This window comes from Harmonia axyridis, chromosome 5, assembly GCF_914767665.1.
Source record: "Harmonia axyridis chromosome 5, icHarAxyr1.1, whole genome shotgun sequence".
NCBI classification, from domain to species: Eukaryota; Metazoa; Arthropoda; class Insecta; order Coleoptera; family Coccinellidae; genus Harmonia; species Harmonia axyridis.
Genome location: NC_059505.1, coordinates 1,533,904 through 1,560,822, shown reverse-complemented (window position 1 = coordinate 1,560,822; position 26,919 = coordinate 1,533,904). Strand labels below are relative to the sequence as shown.

At 34.4% G+C, this 26,919-nt stretch overlaps 1 protein-coding gene across 1 annotated transcript in view; it reads right to left on the bottom strand.

Annotated features, from left to right (window-relative positions):
- LOC123679662 (cell division control protein 42 homolog) overlaps positions 1-26,919 on the bottom strand; it is a 45,960-nt gene that overhangs the window by 10,698 nt on the left and 8,343 nt on the right. The gene's annotated exons all lie outside the window — the stretch shown is intronic.

The window sequence follows — 26,919 nt, the reverse complement described above, 5'->3', positions numbered from 1 at the left end:
TGTCAGGTTTGTTGTAAAATATATTGAGTTCTTCGGTTCCATTCTTGGGAACACCTTGAAGATAAAAATTCCTCATTTGTTCGGAGATTTAATACATTTTTTGTCTATTGTGTAGTTGTAATTATAGAGTAATAAACATAGATAGAGGGAGAATACGCAATTTTTACATGTTCCCAATATGGTTAGATTACGTTGTCGGATTGTGATATATTTTCAAATCCACAATTTTACTATATCGTTATGAATGTATATTATATTCAATGAAATATATTTATTTGAGTGATTCTCAATTAAATATGCAAATTTGAATATTTGGAATCCGATATTTTTCCTAATTGTCGAATTTATAGTTTGCAGAATATTTATTATTTCCTGTATCTACCTGATGAAATCCAAGGTTTGGCAAGTATTGCTCTCCTAGTGTCATCCGTTGTTTCACGTCGTTTGGCGCGCTTGAAGTTTGTTTTCTGAATTTCTGATATATTTAGGTATTCATCTCAATATATTTTGAGTTGATATGAAACGTTGATTCACTATGGGACATAAGAAGTGCGTTCTTTGTGGAGAAATTCGCCAATTTCTTGAAATATTGCATCACTGATATGTTTTCATTTCCGCGCGCTTCATGTCAAATTTGATAGTTCATGTTGAAGACAAATTTTGCTTACTGAAAATGACATATGCTCCCTCTATCTATGCTTATTACTCTGGGATTATAACCAAGTCACCCATTTAAAAAAACGCCAAATCTCCTGTATATCTCTGAAACGGTAATTAGTTTCTATGATCTGTAATGAGTATCATATAGACCACAAAAGTTACTGAAAAAATGGTCAAGTATTTCGAATATCTCGAAGAAAAATCGAGATATAGCGAACCCTGTATTCGAGAACGGAGCAAAATATTTTCCATCTGATTTAGATCGAAGGTCCTTGAAGATTTTTTCTTTGAGTCTTATAGTTATCGAATTGCTTTCAGTGAGCATCTAATTTAAGACACCCTGTAGAAACTTGCATTTGTTATGAATGGAATTACGCTTCAAGAGATTGAGACATCTCAATGATTTAAAATAGTAGGTACTTCTTGATTCATTTCAAGAGTTCTTATTCCTACTCGACTTTCAAGTATTCTTCAAAACGTATCATCAAACTCAGCACTTTGCGATTGGAATAATTTTATTCCAGAATTCATCAGCATCGATTATTAGATAGTGCAGAAAAATTGTGATAATAATGGTGTTAGTTGGTTAACCATATTCCAAATGAATTATTAATGAAGCCGAGGTTTTTGGCTATTAAAAATATCATATGAGGAAAGAACGAAGTTAGATTCATAGTATATGTACTCTACTGGGTGACTCATTTTGAAAGATATACCGAAATATGAGCCTGGATCAAAAAATATTTCAAATGAAAGTTGCAGACATTCAATGTGACCTTGCAGTTTTAATTCAAGGTCATTTCAAGGTTAAGTAGATTTTTCAATATGGGAGTAACATTTTCCTTTGTAGAATCTCATTTTCCGTGAGAAACAAGCACCATTTTGTTGTTATTACAACTAATCTTTCAAAAAAATCAACGACAACGATAGTTTTACTTGATATTTTTTTAAATTTTGTCGAATGCACGTAAATATAAAGGAGCATGTTCTTTCAAATTCATTGAGTTTCTCACCATCATTTCTTAGTATAAGACATGTGTGGATATTATTTTTTAGATTGATAGCTATTTTTATGTCACGAACGCCAGGTGCTCTTAAGCTTCAGATCACTTATAACAATCTTAAGAACCATTTTTCAGTGATTCCTTTGTCCGAGGTTTCACGTGGGGCAGGTAAATCAGGACTATAGAATTCACAACATCTGTCGTTACCTCTTTCGAGCTAAAATCTTGCACGGACCTGTATAAATAGGTTCTGATCTCGAAATAAGCCTTGAACAACAGAAATGAGTCAAACATTATACCCACTACTTTCATATCTTTTTTATTTTTTTTTAATTCATTTGAAGGAGGATGTTGTTGATCCCTATTGAGATTCATCAGGTAAACCAATAATCGAATTATACAGGGTGTTCGGAAAAAAAGTGTAACCATATGTTTTTATGGAACACTCTGTTTTTAATGAATTTTCAGATTGCACTGAATAAATGAACACGAACCCAAGTTTTTTCGAATTGAGTGAAATATTTTATCACTGATTATGTTTTTTCATTTCTCTCCTTATGTAAAATTTGTTGCTCCCTCTATTTATGTTTATTACTCTGAGGTTTCACCATACGTAAAACTAAAAACAAATGGAAGTAAAAGAGAAAATCATAAATTAAATCTTAATTTTTTTGCTTCAAATTCTCCATACAAGAACAAGTCAAACAAAAAGTATCCACTGTGGGTTCAAGTATTATCTGATGGGTTCGAAACTTCCATAGGCATTTTGATTAGGGCCTCAAATTAATCAATTTGGTAAATCCCATTTAGGTACATCGTCTACAAGGAGCTTTCAATGGGTTGTATTAGATCAAGGTCTAGAGGCCTATATATTATATGGCTTGAAATGACGAAGGGAAAATTATAATGCGTATATACATATGATGATGACGAAATGACGTATGGATAATAGAGCATGCTAATTATACTGTGATTGAACAATAAGTAATAACAGACTACGAACGATGCAGGACTATTTTTTGTTCAATTTGAAATAATTCGATCTCTAAACGTGAGTTTCTTCAACCGACCATATCCTTCATTGAATATTGATATTGTTCAATGAGTTAGTCATCCAATCGAATAAAGATAAAGAAATTCTCTGTAATTCTATATTATATTGATAGGTTAGGTTAGGTCAGAAATGCTGTATCTATTTGTAGGTTTATGAGACTTTCATCAACGGAAGGCCAATTCGATTTTGCTTTATTCAGATTCAACAGGAGAGCTTGTTATTTATTAGGCCAATTGAAAAGTCCCCGGTCTGATGCACAGATAGCGGTGCTAGTATTAAATCCATATAATTTTTAGTTAGTACCAACCTTCAAACGATACGTGTCAAAATTTGACAACAGTCCGACCATTAGTTTATGAGATATTGTGAGTGTAGCTACTTTTGTTATTTGAAAAAAAAATGGAAAGAAAAGAATTTCGTGTGCTGATGAAATATTGCTATTTGAAGGGAAAAAATACAGTTGAAGCAAAATCTTAGCTTGATGAAGGGTCTGCACCAGGAAAATCAACCATCATTGATTGGTATACTAAGTTTAAACGTGATGAAATGAGCATCGAAGACGGCGAACGCAGTGGACGCCCAAAAGAGGCTGTTACCGACGAAAAAATAAAAAAGTTCACTAAATAATTTTGAATGATCGTAAAGTGGAGTTGATCGAGATAGCAGACCTTGTGAAGATATCATCTCAAGGTGTACATCATATCATTCACGAATATTTGTACATGAGAAAGCTGTGTGCGAAATGGGTGCCGCGCGTACTCACAATCGATCAAAAGCGACAACGTGTTAATGATTCTGAGCAGTGTTTGAAGCTAAGTGCAATAAGCCTGAATTTTTCATCGATATGTGACAATGGATGAAACATGGCTCCATCATTTCACTTCGGAGTCCAATCGACAGTCAGCTGAGTGGACTGCAATCGATTGAACCGAATCCAAAACGAAGAAAAACAAAACAGTCCACTGGCTAGGTTATGGCATCAATATTCTGGGTTGCGCAAAGTATAATATTCATTGATTACCTCCAAAGGGGACAGACCATCAACAGCGATTATTATATAGCGTTATTGGATCGTTTACAAGATGAAATATTTAAAAAACGGCCCCATTTGAAGAAAAAAGTTGCTGTTTCACCAAGACAATGCGTCTTGTCACAAATCAATGAAAACGATGGCAAAATTGCATGAATTGGGCTTCGAAATGCTTCTGCATCCACCGTATTCGCCAGATCTGGCCCCCAGCGACTTTTTATTTTCTCAGACCTCAAAAGACTGCTCGCTGGAAAGAAATTCAGCACCAATGAAGAAGTAATCGCCGAAACTGAGGCCTATTTTGAAGCGTAAGAGAAATAGTACTACAAAAATAGTATCGTAAAGTTGAAAGATCGCTATAATCGCTGTATCATCTTCAAAAGCAACTATGTTGAATAATAACATCGAATTTCGCCAAAAAAAAATGTGTTTTACTGTGCTAGACCGGGGACTTTTCAATTGGCCTCTTATTCTCAATTGAACAAAAAGCTAATTTTTCGAATTTTTCTTCCACATATTTTTCTAATTTCTAAATGAAATCTGTTATTGTAAAACCCTTCATTTCCTTCAATAAATTCCATCACAAACGATTCAAGGAAGGATATTCCGAAACCATTAAGAGGTAATCTTTGTAGTCGTTTCATTTGAGGTCAAAAGAAAATTAGTTGTTAATCTTGAAACCGTCATTTCCCTTATTTGGTTAACAAACTTGAAAATGAGCGTCGGCAGCCAAATAAGTCTGTTAAATATGTAATTAATCTCATTTTGAATCTCTGATAGACATATTTTTTATTGTTTGGTCTGATGGAGGTCATTGTTACGATAGACTGCTCAATAAATGACCTGATTTTTATGGTACGTAACTATTTCAAGTTTTTTTTTTTAGGTTGTGGTTTTAATGGTTTCTTAACACGACAGCTCATTAGTGTTATAGTTTTTTTGGAGATAAAACGACTGAATTGATGTTAGAGACAGAAATTTGAATAACAATCGGATATAAAATTTTCCTCGGTATCTTGAGAACTGAATGACATTTACCATATCCAAATGTCTGGGTTCACAACTAAATGTAGAAAGTGTATCGAATATATTGTCAATTTGATTGTCCGAATTTTTGCAGTGGAAATTGAATACCACAGTGTTGATTTGACTAAAAGATTTATCCAACAAAACTGCGTTGATTTTAGAAAGATCTAATTTAATTTACCAATGTAACGATATTTGTTGTTATGTCCAAGCTAGAAAAAACGAATGTTTACAAAAACTGGCGAATGATATAGGCTTCAAACTTACTGGTATTCTGGTTTCGTCAAACTATTAATTAATAATGAAGTCGTTCTATATTAGGCCAATTGAAAAGTCCCCAGTCTGATGCACAGATGGCGGTGCTAGCATCAAATCCATATGATTTTCAGTTGAGTGTAGCTACTTCTGTTATTTGAAAAAAGATGAAGAAAAAAAGAATTAGGTGTGCTGATAAAATATTGCCTTTTGAAGCGAAAAACTACTTTTGAAGCAAAATTCTGACTTGATAAAGACTTGATGCTAAGTTTAAATGTGATATAATTTCGTGAGTTTAAAGGATGTAATCGTTGAAAAACGGCCCCATTCGAAGAAAAAAGACACTGCTGTTTCATTAAGACAATGCGCCGTGTCACAAATCAATGGAAACAATGGCAAAATTGCATGAATTAGGCATCGAATTGCTTCTGCATCCACCGTATTCGCCAGATCTGGCCCCCAGCGACTTTTTCCTGTTCTCAGACCTCAAAAGAATGCTCGCTGGAAAGAAATATAGCGCCAATGAAGAAGTAATCGCCGAAAATGAGGCCTATTTTGAAGCGAGAGACAAATCGTACCACAAAAATGATATCGAAAAGTTTGAAGATCGCTATAATCGCCGTATCGCCCTCGAAAGCAACCATGTTGAATAATAAAATCGAATTTTGCCACAAAAAATGTGTTTTACTATGGTAGACCGGAGACTTTTCAATTGGCCTGTTACATTCACTTATCAAAAAAGCAGCTAAACTGAATGAAATTTTATTTGGTTTGGATACAGAACCCTGACCTAGGACAACTAAAATAGCGGAGTAACGTCACACATATAGAGCGTATTATGAATGTATAATCTACACAAATACAACGAAAACCATACTAGCTATTAATGGCATTGTTTGTGGTGTATTTAAGTATTGCGATGGCCCTAAAATACTCTCTTGTGGAATTCCTGTGTAGGTTGCTAAGAAATTCTATTCATTCATATTGGTTTATCATCTATAATAACAAGAATAAGGATTTGGAATCATTTTAGAAAAATTGAAAGAAAATTATCGAAAATATTCATATTTTGCCCTAAATTCAAAATCCGTGTGTACGCAGGAATTTCGTTGCACAGTGTATTTCACGAGGTATCGAGTTTATTAACCTATTAATTAGTGAAGTAGTCGTGCAGTCTGACCTTTAAGGAATTGAAGAAATTAGTGTTAATAATATCAACCATTTCGCTGTAACCAAGTTGGCCTTTATGAAGCGAGATATACGGTATATATAGTACTTTCGGAGTTATTGAGGTGTTAAGCAGTCATTAAGTCGAATATGCCACCTCTTCTCTTCATGAATAAAGATAGAATATTCTGCCTTGAATTATCGACGTTTCGTAATGTGACAGAACTGGAATTCGAAGAGGAAGCTGATAAGCTGGTGAATGAATCTGATGTAATCGCTTTAAGATAATTGCATTACATTTAATCGTTCGTTAATTGGTCTTTAGTTATCTAATTGCGACAGAGAATTTCGTTGAATCCTGATTTGGAGACTTTATTGAGTATTTACGATATTAACATATCTACTTGAAGTAGGCGGACGTGAAGAATTTGTTTGGAACATTTTTCTTCGGAGCTGTTTCTAGATGATTTTTGAATGAATTAAACATACTATAGTTTTTTCTGAAGAATATAAAGGAATTGGTTCGAATATAATCCATAACATGATTTAGACTTCAAAATAAGAAAACATGAAGAGTATTGAGAGTAAAATTATCAAAATCGGAATGATATAGGGTTTTCCAATAAAAGATTTCATTTTGATGATCAAAAACGATAATTTCCAAATAAAGAGAGCTAGAAACCTGATATTTCAAGATTAGAGGCTCTAGAATATCGTTGTACAGGGTATCCCAAAAACGATGGTCACTGAAAGCATCCCGAGAATTTAAGACTAAGAGTAAAAACCTTCAAGGAACCCCGATCTCATTTTTCGAAATAATAATATTTATAAAGATGATCATAGATAACAGGCCAATTGAAAAGTCCCTGGTCTACCATAGTAAAACACACTTTTTGGCAAAATTCGATTTTATTATTCAACATAGTTGCCTTCGAGGGCGATACAGCGATTATAGCGATCTTACAACTTTTCGATACAATTTTTGTAGTACGATTTGTCTTTCGCTTCAAAATAGGCCTCAGTTCCGGCGATTATTTTTTCATTGGCGCTAAATTTTTTCCAGTGAGCATTCTTTTGAGGTCTGAGAACATGAAAAAGTCGCTGAGGGCCAGATCTGGCGAATACAGTGGATGCAGAAGAAATTCGAAGCCCAAATCATGCAATTTTTCCATTGTTTTCATTGATTTGTGACACGGCGCATTGTCTTTACGAAACAGCACCTTTTTTTCTTCAAATGGAATCGTTTTTTAACGATTTCATCCTTTAAACGATCCAATAACGCTATATAATAATCGCTGTTGATCGACTGGCTCTTTTGGTGGTAATCAATGAATATTATATCTTGCGCATCCCAGAATACTGATGCCATAACCTTGCCAGCTGACTGTTGTGTTTTTCCTCGTTTTGGATTCGGTTCATCGTGTGCAGTCCACTCAGCTGACTGTCGATTGGAGTTTCATCCATTGTCACATATCAACGCAAAAATTCAGGTTTATTGCACTTAAACAGTTCCAAACACTGCTCAGAATCATTAAAACTCTTCATCAAGCTAAGATTTTGCTTCAACCGTGTTTTTTCCCTTCAAAAAGCAATATTTTATCAGCATACGAAATTCTTTTTTTCCATCTTTTTTCAAATAACAAAAGTAGCTATACTCACAAGGCAATATCTCACAAACTAATGGTCGGACTGCTGTCAAATTTCGACACGAATCGTTTGAAGGTTGGTACTGACTAAAAATCATATGAATTTAATACTAGCATCGCCATCTGTGCATCAGACCGGGAACTTTTCAATTGGCCTTATATATTGATTCGTTCTCGAGTTACAGGGTGTTACTAAAAAATTACTGTTTTAAATATGTATTTCACTATATCTCGATTTCTGATAGACTTTTTTTCCATGTCTTATAGTTCTCGAGATTCTTTCAGTGTCAGCATCGAATTTGGAACACCCTGTACTCAAATTTTTCTTCGCTGAATGTAGAGAAAGCTTTTTGAAAAACATTTTTGGTCTACGATTTCAAATTTTCCCACGCAAAATGCATTTCTCACCATTCTGAACAGACTAGTATCAACAATAAACAATCATACGCGAATCTGTCAAAAAAAACACGTCATTTCATTCACAAATAAGCATTCTCCCCCCCCACTCTACCTATCCTCGAGACCATCATCAATTCATTGTGAAGGTAACAAAATCCGTATTGTGGTATAAATGATGTGAGAAAAACAATTATTATTCCATAAGCGCCGCATCTGGGTGAGTCATTCTGTTCTCCCTAATCTCATCAATCCCATCAGGTAGGCGAAAAGTGTTCCCCATCAAAAACTACGACGTATGTCGAAGTGATTAGGTACAGGGGGAGCAGAATCAACAGATTCGAGCCCAAAATTAATCTGGCCGACCGTGCACGTTGAGCTGTTCGTGAGGAAACATGCAGAAACCCAATTTCGGTAGTTTAGTTTCCTCATCGTCATTTGTAGCTAATTTTGGGCGATGGTATAGTCTTTCCCGAGTCACTTGACCACCAAGGAAATAGAGGGTGATTTATAAATAGATGTTTTTATTTTGTGAGTGGATTCCTTAGCCAAAAATAAGGGTAGTTTGTCTAATAAATTTCTACAGAATTCCCATTCCCTGTTAAGACAGACCCCTTCAAAGGATAGAATAATTCGACAAGTTTTTTTAACCAAATTTTACCAACCCTCTACTGTACTATTTGTATTATAAAGGGTGTTTTTTTTTTAGAGCTATAGAACTTTAAATTGCAATAAAACAACAATGGATTATTCCATTGACATGAATTTCATTTATCCGCAAGATAATCTTGTGGCATTACATTTTAAATATGATTTCTGGCATATGACCGCTACGGCTGGCTCAGATGTAGTTCAATCTGGACGTCCAATTTTCGATGAATTTTTCCAACATTTGTGGCCGTATATCGGCAATAACACGGCGAATGTTGTCTTCCAAATGGTCAAGGGTTTGTGGCTTATCCGCATAGACCAATGACTTTACATAACCTCACAGAAAGTAGTCTAGCGGTGTTAAATCACAAGATCTTGGAGGCCAATTCACAGGTCCAAAACGTGTCTTTCAATAAATCGATTGTGGCACGGGCTGTGTGACATGTTGCGCCGTCTTGTTGGAACCACAGCTCCTAGACATCATGGTTGTTCAATTCAGGAATGAAATAGTTAGTAATCATGGCTCTATACCGATCACCATTGACTGTTACGTTCTGGCCATCATCGTTTTTGAAGAAGTACGGACCAATGATTCCACCAGCCCATAAAGCGCACCAAACAGTCAGTTTTTCTGGATGTAACAGTGTTTCGACATACACATTGAAATCTTCAATCCCATTCTGTATCTGCCTCACGTTATAATTTTTTTAGCAGTCTTTTTGTCTTAAAAGCGATAGTTTTCCAGTAAATCGAAGCTGAACAAAAAACTCAATTCAAAAGTTGCACAAATTATCAGTTAACTATGGCCATGTTTGAGTTGAAGTAGGTTGAACCTAATTCAATTTTTCAATAGTAATAATTATTACCTGCTAATTCAGAAGGAACACAAACAAATTCATATCCACTTGAGTAATTAGAACATCATTCAAAAGAAACTTTAATCGAAAAATAGGCGAAGAACATAATATAATACAAAATTTGATTGGGAAATACTCGCTAATAGAAATACCTGGCTCGACTAGCATTTTCATTAGCTTTTCAATAAATCACATGAAAATCCACTAATTTTGATTTTTGGGAATAATTTCGCTTTTTGAAAAAAAAAGTACGGGGTGTTTTACAAGATATAACATAAACAAAAATTTCTCAGTCCGGACCTGCGCTATTGACAAGACACTACAAGTTAATATTAATCATTGCCTCAGACTCATATCTTGAAATTCTCATAAGAATCCATCAAGGCGTTTAAGAGTTATGCCGATTGAAAGTTTTCGATCCACCCTGTATTGTAGATATAATATTATTTTTTTGTCGAAAAATTGTGTAGTTTTTTCATAATTCCACGAACTGTGCGAAAATATTCTTTTTCCAATGGAAACAAGTTTTTATACACTTCCCAGTGGCTTTTAGATCCCTCAAGAACGAATATTATAATGAAAGGAAATAACGCCAAATGTATGAATCATTAAAACGACTAAATTATGGAAATGAAGTTCTATTTGTGAAAGCTTATTTAAAACATTGGTTATTCAACCGAATGTACTTCCTTTTTAAATAGGCCTGTCACTTTTTGCTAGTTTAATGCATACAAAGGTTGATGCGCTCAAGTGTTTCTGACGATTAATTTCTATTTGAAGGAGAAAGGAAATTTGAAGATGATCTTTTTCATCCACCATGTGCCATTTTTCGTTCTTGCAACATATAACTACACGTGAACGTATATATTTTTTTGAAAACTCTAATTAGATTGAAAGTAATTTAAAACAAAAACTATTTTTTTTTGTGAAATGAATCAGTAAGTTTATTCTGCCATACGAAAGTTTCTTCCTCAGAATAATAAATATAGATAGAGGGAGCATAAGTCATTTTCACTTAGCAAATTTTGTCCCCAACATTAACTATCAAATTTGACATGAAGCGCGCGGAAATGAAAACATATCAGTGATACGATATTCCAATCAAGTTTCTCTACAAAGATTGCATTTCTTGTGTCTCATAGTGAATCAACGTTTCATATTAACTAAAAAAATATATTCAAATAAATACCTTAATATATCAGAAAATCAGAAAACAAACTTCAAGCGTGCCAAACGACGTCAAACAACCGATGACACTAAGAGAGCAAAAGTTGCCAAACCTTGGATTTCAGCAGGTAGATACAGAATATAATAAATATTCTGCTTATTATGAATTCGACAATTGGGAAAAAATATTGGATTCCTAATATTCAAATTAGCATATTTAATCGGGAATCACTCAAATAAATATATTTCATTCAATATAATATACATTCATAACGTTATAGTAAAATTGTGGATTTGAAAATATATCACAATCCGACAACGTAATCTAATGTAATGTAAAAATTGCATACTCCCTCTATCTATGTTTATTACTTTATGGTTTCTTTCAAAAATTGAAAAAATCAATCCAGCGATTTCCCCATAGAATCAAAATGAATATGCACTGAAGAACCTAGTGTGAAAGGTTGTGTAAAGGGTGTCGTAAATTCGATACTCACTGGAAGCATCTCGGGAACTATAAGATTTGGAGAAAAAATTATCAAAAACCTCTGATCCCTTTTTTCGAAATAATGAGATATCAGAAAGCACATCATAGATACCATGATTCGTTCTTGAGTTATACGGCGTTTTTGAAAAATGATTTTTTCAAATAAGTATTTCGCTATATCTTGGTTGCTGTTCGTGATATTAGAAAAATTGTAAAACGTTTTTTTCAGTAATTTTCATGGTTTGTATGATACCCAAAATAGATCGTCACGATATTTATGATCTGCTTTCTGATATCTTATTATTTCGAAAATATACTCTTTCAAATAGTTCTCGAGATGCGTTTAGTCAGCATTGAATTTGGGACACCCTGTACACCCTTAAAAATTAAAAAACAAGTTTGAGGTTCATAATCATAGCATCCTTGAAAAAACATAATTAACTCCTAGAAGTTCACCAAAACGCTATGCTCGGGGCACCTCCACAAAGAAACCAACAAAATATCTAAAATAAAAATATCTGCCCCGAACCCAAAACTGCAAACCTGACGAACGCCAGGTGCACGCACCCTCATCGCCTATTATACAGCGTGTCCCTTATACAACTATCAAACATCTCCGAGGTATCCTGAGCGACAAGTTGAATATCGACAAAAAATGTATTTATGCAGGTAGCGAAATGATTGTCAAAGACCATTCAATACAAGCTGCAGGTATGGGAGAAGAGATCGTACCTACTCGAGTTGTTAAAGCAACCGACGGGGCTCTGCTTCGCTAGCCGGTTTCTTCATTTTCTCAACGGTCAGCCACGAGCACCTCGAATACGATCATTGAACAAAGAAAGTTGAACTTCACATCTCCACTTCTTGTGTTTTTATTTCTTTCTACATAGGTACTTGATGGCGGGTTACTGTACCTTTGGACTGAGCTCTTGAGCCTAGCTGCGTTTTGATCGCTGTTCTACGGGGATTCTAGAAGTGGTAAAAGCAGGCCTGCATCTGTTTTCTACATTTGCATAATTTCGGCTCTGTAGAAATTTTACGGTACTTTCTTTGGGTGATATCGTGTTTGGATCGGGTTCTCATTTGGGTTATTAATGTATTTCTGGACAGGGTATACTAAATTCGATGATCACTGGAAGCATCTCGAGAACTATAAGACTGAGAAAAAATCTTCGAAGACTCTTTTTTCGAAATAATAAGATACCAGAAAGCATATCATAGATATCTTGATTCGTTTTCGAGTTACAGAGCGTTTCTGAAGATGAAATTTGTGTTTTCAGAGTTATTTAGCACTATTGGAGCAGAATTTGGTTTCTTTTCGGTGGGACACCAGAATTACGTTTGCATTCTTGAACAAATATACATAATGCTTATTTTTATTTGAAATTTCAAACTTGCATTGAATTTTGACGCATGAGACCTTTGAATATCGTCTGTTTCGTCTGTAATTTTCGAAATTTAAGGCAGAAATATGTTTTTTCTTATGGAACACTCTATTTTTTTGAATTTTCAGATTTTACGCAATGAATAAAGTTTGTTCAAAGTTGTAAGTGGTTAAAACCTATCCTTTTTGAGGTCTTTGGAAAAACCTAGTAACTTTGAGTTGAAAGATTTTATTTGAATGAAATTTTTGAAGTGAACAATAAAAGAATGGAGGTAAGTAATGAATCTTTGATAATTACAATACTGGGTGTTCAAAATGAAGAGATTCATTGATGGGTCATTTAAACGTTAAAATCGGGCTCATTCTAAATAGCACAACCTATATTTTATTATCTCATTTGGTAGAGAACTTTTCGAAGATAATAAAATTTGCTACCTGAAAAATTAAAATACAGAGTATGTCTTTTGGAATAAGCCCGATATTAACGTTTGAATAAGTCATCAATGAATCGTCTCATTTTGAACTCCCAGTAAAGATCCAAATGATTATCAAAAGTTAGTACTAATCTCCATTCTTCTAGGATTCTATTTCAAAATATCATTTGAATAAATTCACGCATTTCGAAATCAATACATTTTTTCCAAAGGCCCTTCAATTTATGAACAATCGAAATATCTCAACAACGAGTTTTGAGCATATGGAACTTCGAACAAACTTGGGTTAATTTATTCCATGCAATTTGAAAAAACATGTCTGGCCATTTACACCTTGTGTATTTCCAAATAATTTGAGAATGTAGTTCTATGGAGCGATTTCAGGAGCTGACACAAAACTAATAATAATAGTGTGAAAGTCACGGTTAATGCACCTACACGACCTCAGATCGAACGTATATGGTTGTGTTTGAAAACTCAATCAGGTGTCAACCGAAGGTTACAACAAATCTTCTAATTTCCTCGATATACAACAATTCGCACATTTGGACGTGTTCGCTATCGACGCTTCATCATTGTAAATGAGTCATGATATGACTTGAAGACCAAACACTTGTATAGATATCGAGGTAAAAGTAGAACCGATTGTTTTACTTGAACGTGCAAGCACGGATCATGTGAGGTACTATTCATCGATTCACTGATAGCACATCGCTATTTTAATTATGATGGAACAGATGGGACGATATTCTTTTTTTCTCGGGTGACATTGGGGATTAAAATAGGATATGTCGTTTCCTGTGTCCTTTTTTGACGGATAGCGTTCAGGTAACGAAACTATTGTTAATGAGGCTGATGGTGCACTAAGAATAGTTTATAGAGCGCGAATACGTACTCCGATGATTTTAGCGATATTGATTTATAATCGATTTTTCGAACAAAGATCTAGCAATCTGGAGAAAACTTAGGAAGAATGAAAAGTACTTAATATTTCAACACATCAGACTGAGGTGAGACTTTGCGTGTCTATACAGGGTGTTCCACAAAAGATGCGACGCTTTATTAAGGTTGAGCACTGAAAATACATAGGGTGTATCAAAAAAGATCAACTATACGTATGTCTCTTCTTATGAAACATTCTGTTTTTTATTGAATTTTTAGATGACATGGAAGAAGTTTGTTCGAAGTTTCATATGCTTGAAACTCCATTAGAGCTACATTCTCATTTTTTTTGGAAGTACACAGGGTGTACCAAAAAAGTGTACATGACCAAACGTATGTTTTTTTTAAAGGAACCCCCTTTTTTATTGATTTTTCAGATTGCATGGAATAAATAACCCATGTTTGTTCGAAGTGTCAATGCTCAAACCGTTTTTGAGATATTTCGATTTTTCATAAATTGAAGGATCTTTGAAAAGGCCTAATAACTTAGAAATGAATGAATTCATTTGGAAAAGTGTTTGAAAGTGAATAGTAGAAGAAGAAGATGTAATAAAAGTACTGACTTTTGAATAATCATTGAAAACTCTACTGGATGTTCAAAATGATCAATTTATCACTTATTCAAAGGTTAATATCGGGATTATTCCAAATGGCCTCTTCTCTTATTTCCTCATTTGGTAGGAAAGTTTTTGAAGATGATGACACTTTTTAATAAAATACAGGGTATGCCATTAGGAATAAGCCCAATAATAACGTTTGAATAAGTCATCAATGAATCGTCTCATGTTGAACACCTAGTAGAGTTCTCAATGATTATCAAAAACTCAGTACAAACCATTGAATGAATGAATTTATTAATTTCGTTATCAAGTTATTGGATTTTTCCAATGACCCTACAATTTATGAAAAATAGAATTATCTCAAAAACGGTATATTTTAAGCATTTGAAATTTCGAACAACCTTGGAATCATTTATTCCATTCAATGTGAAAATCCAATGAAATACGTAAGAAATAACATATGTTTAGACATTTACACTTCTTTGGTACACCCTGTATATAACCAAAAATTTTTGAGAATGTAGCTCTTATAGACTAATGGAGCTTAAAGATACTGTTTAAAGAAAAATGAAAATTTCAGCGCTCAACCCTGATAGAACGTTAATGTTGGAACATCCTTTATAAATTCTTCGTTGACAATATTTCAATGTAACGAACTCTTATGAAGAAATATCAAAATTTTCCCATTTAATTTTTATTGAGAATTACTTACGTTTTCAATGATGAATAGATCATTTTTTGGCAATGATCGAGCAGCTTTTGACATCCGGTTTATAATTAGCGAAAGGATCAATGACACGAATTTTTTTACAATCCTGATATCGAATTGTATAATTTTCGAGAGAAACTCTATATGTTGAACTGGCTTTTTATGATTTTATATTTTCAAACAATAAACATTTGAGGGAGAAGTATTTTTTACTCAACAACTGACTACATGATAGTAGAATGATGTCAGTTGTATAAAAGTGATTAAAATACAAACCATATCTGTGATATATTGTGTCTAATTAATTTAATTCGATGTTAATACCTCTTGATCTTGCTATCAATTCGTATTTGATCGGCAGTTTTTCATCATTCCAAACCTGTTTCTTTGTTGAAAAAACGCGTTCAAACCAATTGAGCAGGATGTTTCTCCAGTACATTCAAAGACCACATGCAGCTCTTAATGATGAGGACCAATTGCATTTATAAATTACGGTGTTTCGTGATAGTTATCATCCTTCAATTTGGAAAGTCACTTGTAGTGAGCCTGTTCGCTAGAGAGAGAGGAAGCATTAGGTACCAACATCTAGTTAATTTCTGAGATTTTTTACGTGAACAGAATAAATGAAACTGTGTTGTAAATTTGGTAATTCTCTGAACACCTCTGCTAACACTTTTGGTGCTGTCATCTGTTGACATTTGACTACAAAACTAGTGAAAATTTTGCTTTCTCAGTTCCCAAAACTAAAGCACTTTTGGCTCGTTGTGAAGCACCTCCTCTCGACCGGCAACGATGAAACTAGTAGAAAAATTTGAGCTGTTGGGACAAGTTAGTGATGCGAAGAATCGAAACCGCGTGCGTCGCTCAAGAACAACTGAGAATATTGCTGCTGTAGTACGTTGTATTGACGAAAACCCAGGTTTACCGATTCTTCGTCCATATAGGGAATTAGGCATTCAAGATTGCACCGTATTTTGCATGAAGACTAATGGCTTTTAAAGTTTAGTTAACACAAAAACTCAAGCCGGTCGATCACCAGTGACGTTTTTTCATCGTAAAATAATCTTCAGTGATGATGTCCATTTTCACTTCGGAGGTTACGTTAAAAAGCAAAATTGTCGCTATCCACCCCCAACGTGGTATTGTTTGGTGCTGTTTTTGGGCTGGTGTTGTGATTGGACTTACTTATTCGAAAATGAGGCTGGTGTAACTGTTACGGTGAATGGAATGCGCTATCGAGATATGATTGATGATTTTTTATGGCCAGAATTGGAAGATATTGGTGTAGACGACTTTTACTTCAAACTTGACGGCGCTAAGTTCCACACAGGCAAGGAAACAATCGCAATTTTGCAAGAAAAGCTTTCTGGGCGTGTTATTTCTCAAAAAAGTGATCACAATTGGCCACCGAGATCCTGTGGTTTAACACCTTCAGTCTGTTTTTCTTTGGGACCAAGAAAAGATGAGGTTTATGCCATTGCTAAACAATAGATTCAAGACTTTGAAGAAGGAATTTGTTATCGAGGACATTAAGCCACAAATGTGCGAATTGGTCATTGAACATTTTATTAGAAGGATATGGTGATGCAACCGAAACACCTTATTGGAAAACTCTTCACATATTTTTATTTCATTGGTTAATTTTATCAGTAGTTTTTCAACTAGGTAGTGGGTACGTTCGCAAAGAAAACTAGTACCTATAATCTTCTTTATAGACTCAAGCGAAATACCTCATAAAAATGAAAACGCATAACCTCATGTCTCAAACATCCTCCTGGTCATTTGTACCGGCATGTGTTTAAGAAAGAACAAAGAAAACGACTTCCGTTCCACCTGTAGATTGTCTTAATGGCATTGTGCAAAACCAACAACCGCCAAAGTTATGTCCGCTCGATATTGCGTTAACCCAATATAACTTTCTATTTAGGTGAATGCCAATTCATTTTTTAATGACCGTTATTTGGCTCGTGGTAGACAGAGTGACGACTTCACGTCGTATATTACGGAATATACTTTCGTTTCTCTCATTTTCGAACGGCTGAAACTGGGACTTATGCATATTCTATTAGGCCAATTGAAAAGTCCCCGGTCTGATGCACACATGGCGGTGCTAGTATTAAATACATATGATTTTTAGTTAGTACCAACCTTCAAACGATACGTGTCAAAATTTAACAGCAGTCCGACCATTAGAGTGTGAGATATTGCGTTGTGAGTGTAGCTACTTTTGTTATTTGACAAAAAATGGAAAAAAAAAGAATTTCGTGTGCTGATAAAATATTGATTTTTGAAGGAGAAAATACAGTTGAAGAAAAATCTTGGCTTGATGAAGAGTTTCCGGGGTCTGCACCAGGAAAATCAACCATCATTGATAGGTATGCAAAGTTTAAACGTGGTGAAATGAGCAACGAAGACGACGAACGCAGTGGACGCCCAAAAGAGGCTGTCACCGACGAAAAAATCTAAAAAGTTTACAAAATAATTTTTAATGACCGTAAAGTGAAGTTGATCGAGATAGCAGACATTGTGAAGATATCATCTGAACGTGTTCATCACATCATTCACGAATATTTGTACATGAGAAAGTTGTGTGCAAAATGGGTGCCGCGCGAGCTCACAATGGATCGAAAGCAACATCGTGTTAATGATACTGAGCAGTGTTTGAAGCTATTAATTTTTGTGTCGATAAGGGACAATGGATGAAACATGGCTCCATCATTTCACACCGAAGTTCAATCGACAGTCAGCTGAGTGGACTGCACACGATGGACTGAATCCAAAGCAAGGAAAAACAAAACAGTCCGCTGGCAAGGTTATGGCATCAGTATTCTGGGTTGCGCAAAGTATAATATTCATTGATTACCTCCAAAAGGGACAGACCATCAACAGCGATTACTATACAGCGTTATCGGATCGTTTGAAGATGAAATCGTTAAAAAACGGCCCCATTTGTAAAAAAAGGTGCTGTTTCATCAATACAATGTGCCGTGTCACAAATCAATGAAAACAATGGCAAAATTGCATGAATTGGCTTCGAATTGCGTCTGCATCCACCGTATTCGCCAGATCTGACCCCCAGCCACTTTTTCCTAGTTCAGACCTCAAAAGAATGCTCGCTGGAAATAAATTTAGCGCCAATGAAGAAGTAATCGCCGAAACTGAGTCCTATTTTGAAGCGAAAGACAAATCGTACTACAAAAATAGTATCGAAAAGTTGGAAGATCGCTATAATCGCTGTATCGCCCTCGAAGGCAACTATGTTGAATAATAAAATCGAATTTGGCAAAAAAAAATGTGTTTTAGTATGGTAGACCGGGGACTTTTCAATTGGCCTGTTATATTCTAGATAATGTTATTCACCAGCTTGGGATTATTTACATATTGCAATGACCTTTCAGTGGACTTTTCATGTAATGAAAGTGTTATAAAAGATATGTGGGAAAAAATTTACTGGTGATAAGCGACCTCAAACCATTAACTGTGTGCATTCATGATTAATCACCACTATCTTCGATGCACGCTGTTTACAGTTCGTTAGGAGAGTTCAAACTGAAGGCGTTATTTGAATAAAATACCTAACTATTTTTATGGCGTTTACATGCTTTGAATTATTATGTTTGGAATGGAGATTCTGAGGAATTGAATAAACAGATAATGCATGATGAAATTAATTCAACAGTTCAATATGAATTTATCGAATTGTCAAATATAATGATACTTCGTCAACTCAAAGAAAAACTTCATTCTCACATTGTTTGGAAATATACAGGATATATCGAAAGAGTGTAAATGACCGAACATATGCGTTTTCTTATGGAACCCCCTGTTTTTATTGAATTTTCAGTATGCTTGTAATAAATGAATCAAAGTTCGTTCGAAGTTTCATGTGCTTAAAATTTTTCATAAATTGGAAAAACCTAATAACTTCGAAATGAATGAATATATTCAGATGAGATTTTGGATTCAGATGAGATTTTGGAAGGGAATTTTAGAAGAATGGATGAAAATACTGAATTCTTCATAATCATTGAGAACTCTATTGGGTGTCATTAGGTTTTCCAAAGACTCTCCAATTCATGAAAAATCGAAATATCTCAAAAATGGTATGCAATTTGAAAAATCAATAAAAAAGGAGGTTCCATAAGAAAAAACATGTTTGGTCATGTATACTTTTGGGTACACCCTGTATATTTCCAAACAATTTAAGAATTTAGCTCCAATGTAGCCTAATGATACTATGTCAAAAAATATTCGAAAATTTCACTGTTTAATCGAAATAGAGCCTCTCGTCAATGGTGGAACATCCTGTATATCCAGAACCAAAATCTCAACTAGGTCGGTTCTTTGGTCTTGGAAATATTTGGTAATGTTTTTCGATTTTGTCCATCGAAAAACTCAACTGTGGAGCTAACGATTACTGATGAGTCAAGTTGAAGGTTGCACACATGTGTCGATTTTTTGCGCGGATTTGTTGCAGTCGTAGGTATTTCGAGCAGGTTAGACAAGATAAGGATACTGCAATGATGTGTATTCATGCGATTATCCTTGAGTTAATCAAATAATTTCTTATCTATCTAGATTAGACAACAAATACTTTTTTGCGATAGGAAATATTTTTCGTCTAACCAGTTTGCATTGAATTTTTCAAGGCGAAATTCATGGAAACTTCCTTTTTCCTATATGAGATGCCAGATATTTATTAATTGAATAAAAAAAAGTCGACTATTTTGTTTACGTTCCGAAACACATAAAACTATACAATCGCAACAGCTATGGTGTCAACAATTGTTATGGGGCATCGATCTTCTCTGCTCAAGAATCCGTTCTATCTCTTGTTGAGATCAGCAGTTGCAGTTGAATTGAGAAATACTAACAAGCCTTGCACGATATTTTGATGATTTCAAGAGGATTTGTAGAGTTCTTGGCATTTATACATAGATTTTCATCAATCACTTGCACAGTATTAACTTTTGTACCAAAATTCATGGTGCTCTCTACTTCTTCTCAACATTCTATCGTTTTCGATGACGTAAAAGAATAGGTTGGTTAGTCTCAAGAAGATTCAATAAAAGTGAAAGTTTGAAAAGAGGACTTCAAGCTCAATGCTTTTTATCCATGCCTCATGGTGTTTGAATGAAGTTTAAGAGGAGGAAACTATGAATGGTTTAAGCCTATCCTTGACACTTCAATGATATTTTTTGTGCTTAGATACTTGAAATAGAGAAATAATTCTAAAACAAATTATTTTGCATGACAATAGTAGACCATCTAATAAAAGTAAACATAATTGAATTATGGGTACTATCTGCAAGTCATAGAAACTCTGAAGAATCTAAAATGAGAGTTATTATTTCAATGCAGGTGTTCAATAGCGTTTAATCCTTCATTCTAGAGAATTAAGGCCATTTTCATGTTATATTCAAAAATTCAAATTCAAATTCAAATTTATTCTGATTCCAATTACATGGTGCCTATGTCATATTGGAATGTGCCTATGTCATATTGGAATGAATATCACAGAAAGCTATTGATAACTGTATCTAGAAGTAGTATTTTTAGACATACAAGAATAATTATAGATAGATAATGAAGATTCAAATCATCGAGAAGATGACGAGAATGTTATCATAATAATAATAATAATAATATAGGTAGACCCACCGCCAAAAAAACTCGGCCACCTAAAATTTTACTGAAGATCGTAAGAACATTAATAATAATAGGTGAATAATGGTTCAACGTCTGAAAATTAATATATGTATTAAATTAATTTCACGGCATTCAGACAATTTTTCAATTCTGCAAAATTGGAATTGCCTTCTGCAACGAGTATTAGACGATATTTTCTCTATTTCAGTCAAGTTTTGTGAAATATTGTAGAAATTCAATGTAAAATTCAGATTAAACATCCTAGTGACTTTTTTACTGAATATTGGCAGTTGGAGTGACTGTTACGAAAATTGATAGATTACTGAATTTGAATCGTCCTTTTCGAATTTTGGAATAATTTATAATTATGCATTAAATTCGTGTATCTATTATGACTGACGAAATCGATTTAACACCACCAGAATAAGAGAAATTGCGAATGATGTTGTAAATCATTTCACTTAATCCAAATTATATTATACTGTGTTGAACTTAGATAGGATCGGAAGTCAGTGTGGACAACCACAAAACGAAAAATATAACTGGAAATAATGCTGCAATGAGTTCATTACAGCACAGTTTTTAGAACGATACTGAAATAGAGAAAAAGTTCTTAGTCATTGCAACAGATACGTCGAATTTCAAAAAAGAATAAAACAAAATACTTAACACATTTTTAACATAAATAAACCAGCAGGAATATTATGTGACAAATAAACATCATATTCATCCTGAAACAATATTAAATCATTGTTGCACCACCCCAAGCAGTACATGCATCAAAATAATGCCCCTGTTCATTTTGGGCAAAAGCCAGCGAAATCTTTCACACCAACCATCCCCATTGTTGAACTTGGTGCCATTAAAGGTAGATCGAAAGCATAAATATACCAGCCTCCCTTCCGTTCTAAACTCGCTAAAGCCGTGGAACTTGTGGGAAAACTGTTTGAATTGAATTTCCCTTTGTTTACAATATTATATCACGTAGCGCCCGACCTGTATAGTCATTATGGTTTGCCGTCTTTGTGGATTTATCTGAACCCGGCACAAAAGAGAAAATGCATTTTGTGCGCCAAGCACAATGCGGATGTTTCAGTTCGGGAATAAAATGTGGCATTTATCTTGGAAATCCGAGGATCTCTGCAAAGTATATTTATAGCAGGGTGCATCTCTCAATGTCTTATTTACTCCCGTTTCTTTCTGAAAAGTTTCTGAGTCCTGCCCTGTATCATCAGCGTTAATATTAATATTCACTCTTTAAAAGGTGGAGAAATATTTAAAGGTGCGAATGTTATGATATAGCTTATACAATGTGTCAGTGTCGTACCCAGACATAAGCCTTGGGGGGGATAAAGAAAAAAAATTCAAATTTTCCTTTTTTTGAAGAAGTTTTCCGAAGAAATTTGCTTGCTCATAATAAGATTGTAATATATAAGGTTGTTACATATAATGGATATTCCTCCTGGGGGGGAAATATCCTCCTTATCCCCCCCTTGGTTACGCCACTGCACTGTGTCCGTAAAGTAAGGAACAAATTCATTTTTTGCTAAACAGATCATTTTAAGAAATAATCCTTATTTTAAACTAATAATCTAATATGCAGGGTGAATTACTTTCGAGTAATGACGTCACCGTCTTTTTTTTTTTAATGGAACACCCCCATTTTGTGTCAATTTTCCGATTACTCTAGCTGAGCTGATTCCAAAAATGTATCATATTATGTTGATTCCAATTGGTGCAGGGTGGACAAAAATACAATAGTTTTGTGTGTACTCATAAAGTAACGCGTAACATTCTTTATTAGTTAAATTAACAATATTATAAAATAATAAAAATAAAATACTTATTGTTGCAATTGGTTTGAATGTAACATGTAGTTTGTTACATTTTTAGATTAATAAAAATGAGCTGTTTCAAACATGTTTGGTACTTGTGGTCTATCAGACAGAATGTGAAAAAAAATATTCCTTATTTTTATACATTTTTATTAATCTAAAAATGTAACAAACTACAGGGTGTTACATTCAAACCAATTGTCGCTAGACAATAAGTATTTTTGATAATATTGTTAATTTAAATAATAAAGAATGTTACGCGTTACTTTATAAGCACACAAAACTATTGTATTTTTGTCCACCCTGTACCAATTGGAATCAACATGTGATACATTTTTGGAATCAGCTCTGCTAGAATAATCGGAAAATTGAGGCAAAATGGGGGTGCTCCATTTGAAAAAAATTTCGGTGACGTCATTACTCGAAAATAATTCACCCTGTATATTAGATTATTATTTTAAAATACGGTAAATTAAAATGAAAAATCAACGTGTTTCAGGATTATTTCTTAATATGGTCTGTTTAGCTAAAAATGAATTTGTTCCATACTTACATCAGTTACATCTAACGAGGCTGTAGAAATGACGACAATGCAAATAAAATTTTACGGAAATCGAAAAGTTCCAACTGACTGATGATTGTCGTTTCGAATTAGCGAATAACTGTGGAAAAAGGTCTTTGACCACGGATGAAGTATACGAATTTGGACCCAGATACCGGATATGCCAATGATCAATTTTTTTCGCCATTTATTAAATTGCCGGCTTTCCAACCTCCCTGTTATTATATTAATAATATTGGCATGATGAACAGTTAATACCTACATAAATAATATATTGAACGTATAATTTTCGAAAATATTAGCTGCCTATGAAGATCGTTCAAAAAGTAGGAACCTACTACGAATTCGAACTTCCTGAGGTTTCATGATATTGGAAAATTTGCAATCAAAAAAATACATTGATAAAAATAGCGATTTTCATCTCTTTGATTTGAACATCTTTCAATGTTTCTATTATTCAATCTGAAATATTTTATAAACACGAAGAATTCTCCACTACTGAACTTGAAATAACTTCTAAAACAATTTCTACAAAAAGGGGGCTATATATAGGATAATATAGGATAATGATTCTTCATTACTCTATAATTTGAACCTCTTTTCAAGTCCGGGAATTTATGCACAACGGTAAGGTATTTGCAATGGTTCATAAAACAATTTTAGTGCTTTAAATGATATCTTCCATGAAATTGGTATTCTATATCCATGTGTTCTCATTATGTTTCACTCTAACTAATAACTGCAATTTTAACGATATGGTAAAATGTTTTTCTGCTCTGAAACTTGGTTTATTTTGAAATCATGTAACCACACCTATATGACTATTCTTTATTCCAATTCATTGAAAGACTTGAAATTGAATATATCATAAGAAAATTTTAATCTCCGAAATGATCGCTCAATTTTTCTCGTCATATTGTCTGTAATTTTCGAATTTCAAGCCAGGAATGGTCTCAAGTCATAAGCAACGAAACAATAGTGATTTTGCCACCGATATCCTGCGATTTAACTCCTTTAGACTTTTTTCTTTGGGAATACTTGGAAGACAAGGTCTATGCCAATGCTCCACAATCGATTTAAGATCTTAAAGATAGAATTTGTGAAGTTATCGAAGACATTCAATATTCCATGCCTTATAGGCAATAATTTGAAAATTTTCAAAAAAATGTGATAATTTTCTCGAGGCTGCCACTTTTTATGGATATAAGCTACGCACTTGAAACCTGACTATGTTTTAGATCAGAACTCGATCTCTGGAAAACGTCTCATTTGGGGGAGTTCTATGACTAATATTTTAGGAGATATAACAATTCTTGGATAGAGATTCAATTTTTCTGTTTTTGCCCAAGTTTCATGTTCAAATTTCCTTAAAACTGTGAGGTCTACGAGAAATTAGTGAGCGGTGTCAGAAATGACGATCCGTAATTAGTCGAATTTCGTACACACCCGAAAATTTTGTTGTGGTTTCTGATCGCCGAATGAGTGAGTTTATAAAGGGTGTTTTTTTTTGAGGTATATAACGTTAAGTTGGCATTACTGTTCAAGATGGCGACCGATATAACATCTATCAAGTGATTTATTCTCAGTTTGATTTGGCAATTCATCAAATTCAGCCAAACGATCATCAAGTAAGGATTAGATTCGTCGAATGGGCCCAAAATGAGATTGCCGTTGTTCCCGATTTTCATAAGCGAATTTTGTTTAGCGATGAAGCGCACTTCTGGTTGAATGGCTACGTCAACAAACAAAACTGCCGCATTTGGAGTGAAGCTAATCCTCAAGTGTATGTCGAAACACCGTTACATCCAGAAAAACTGACTGTTTGGTGCGCTTTATGGGCTGGTGGAATCATTGGTCCGTACTTCTTCAAAAACGATTATGGCCAGAACGTTACAGTCAATGGTGATCGGTATAGAGCCATGATTACTAACTTTTTCATTCCTGAATTGAACAACCATGATGTAAAGGAGCTGTGGTTCTAACAAGACGGCGCAACATGTCACACAGCTCGTGCCACAATCGATTTATTGAACGACACGTTTGGTGACCGCCTGATTTCACGTTTTGGTCCTGTGAATTGATCTTGTGATTTAACACCGCTAGACTACCTTCTGTGGGGCTATGTAAAGTCATTGGTCTATGCGGATAAGCCACAAAACCTTGACCATTTGGAAGACAACATTCGCCGTGTTATTGCCGATATACGGCCACAAATTTTGGAAAAAGTCATCGAAAATTGGACGTCCAGATTGGACTACATCCGAGCCAGCCGTGGCGGTCATATGCCAGAAACCATATTCAAAATGTAATGCCACAAGATTATCTTGCGGATAAATAAAATTCATGTCAATCGTATAATCCATCGTTGTTTTATTGCAATTTAAATTTCTATAGCTCTAAAAAAAACACCATTTATAACATTTCTATAGAGAGCTGCAATGTTCGGAGATTACCCATAAATTCAATAAAATAATGATGGTAGGAACGATTGCAATTATTTCTGGTTATGAAATGAATATATTTCTTGATAACCTACTGCGAAATAACAAATTAACACTTTGCGTAAATTTCCGTGAAATGCAATGGCAATTTTTACAACAAATATATTCTCACAAAGAGAGAGGCGTCAAGTTAGGCTTACAAAGCACCGACTTCTAAGAAATATGCTATTATACCCACAGAAGCAATTTCTATCCCATTAGTGCTCGTACATTGACGAAGGTCTATTTCTTGTAGAATCCTACCGAGCAATAGTTGTTTTCATGATGTTAAAACACCTTTACTTTCAATTACTCGATACACTACCTCTAAGAAACTTCTGAGCGAGCACTTTTTTGGATTTGTGCATTGCAAAGCTGAAAGTTTGCTGAATGCAGCTTGGCAACATTGTTTCAATTAATTTTTCACATTGTAGCTAGAGAATAGTATAATGAAGGGTGTTTTTTTTTTGAGCTATAGAACTTTAAATCGCAATAAAACAACGATGGATTATTCGATTGACATGAATTTCATTTATCCGCAAGATAATCTTGTGGCATTACATTTTAAATATGATTTCTGGTATATGACCGCTACGGCTGGCTCGGATGTAGTCCAATCTGGACGTTCAATTTTCGATGACTTTTTCCAACATTTGTGGCCGTATATCGGCAATAACACGGCGAATGTAGTCTTCCAAATGGTCAAGGGTTTGTGGCTTATCCGCATAGACCAATGACTTTACATAGCCCCACAGAAAGTAGTCTACCGGTGTTAAATCATAAGATCTTGGAGGCCAATTCACAGGTCCAGAACTTGAAATTAAGCGGTCACCAAACGTGTCTTTCAATAAATCGATTGTGGCACGAGCTGTGTGACATATTGCGCCGTCTTGTTGGAACCACAGCTCCTGGACATCATGGTTGTTCAATTCAGGAATGAAAAAGTTAGTAATCATGGCTCTAT